This window comes from Penaeus monodon, chromosome 19 (assembly GCF_015228065.2).
Source record: "Penaeus monodon isolate SGIC_2016 chromosome 19, NSTDA_Pmon_1, whole genome shotgun sequence".
Classification (NCBI taxonomy): domain Eukaryota; kingdom Metazoa; phylum Arthropoda; class Malacostraca; order Decapoda; family Penaeidae; genus Penaeus; species Penaeus monodon.
In genome coordinates this window covers 11351817-11352211 of record NC_051404.1, presented here as the reverse complement: position 1 = coordinate 11352211, position 395 = coordinate 11351817, and the positions used below count along the sequence as shown (strand labels likewise).

Here is a 395-nt window from a genome sequence, read left to right as displayed (position 1 = left end):
GATCTAAGTAATCATTTTCCAAAACGTAGCCTTATTCCTACAAACCTCCGTAATAAAAAATTCCCAAGAGGCACCCTAACTGGCGACAAGGTGATTCGAAATCCAAATGAACCGTAACAACGAAACAATGGGAATGATAAACCAGCATTAACACGAAGTAAAACGACAGGAAATATGCAAATGAAGCACGCTGACGAACCCAACACAAATATCGGGAAAGTTTTAATGAAAGCCTAGTAAATGAAGCTCTTTTCCTTTATTCTTTTTTTATTCTTTTAGGACTGGAGAGACTCAGTAAGGCGAAGTACTCATGGGAATTCGCAATGAGACGCCTGAGCGAGCGATCGCATTGGAAGCACCCGGTAGGAACGCTTAACTGCAATGAGTATCTGCCA

The 395-nt window shown here is 41.3% G+C and overlaps 1 protein-coding gene across 1 annotated transcript in view; it reads right to left on the bottom strand.

The window, feature by feature from the left end:
- Window positions 1–395, bottom strand: part of LOC119585060 (arrestin homolog) — a gene marked incomplete in the record, with an annotated part of 137586 nt that overhangs the window by 27159 nt on the left and 110032 nt on the right.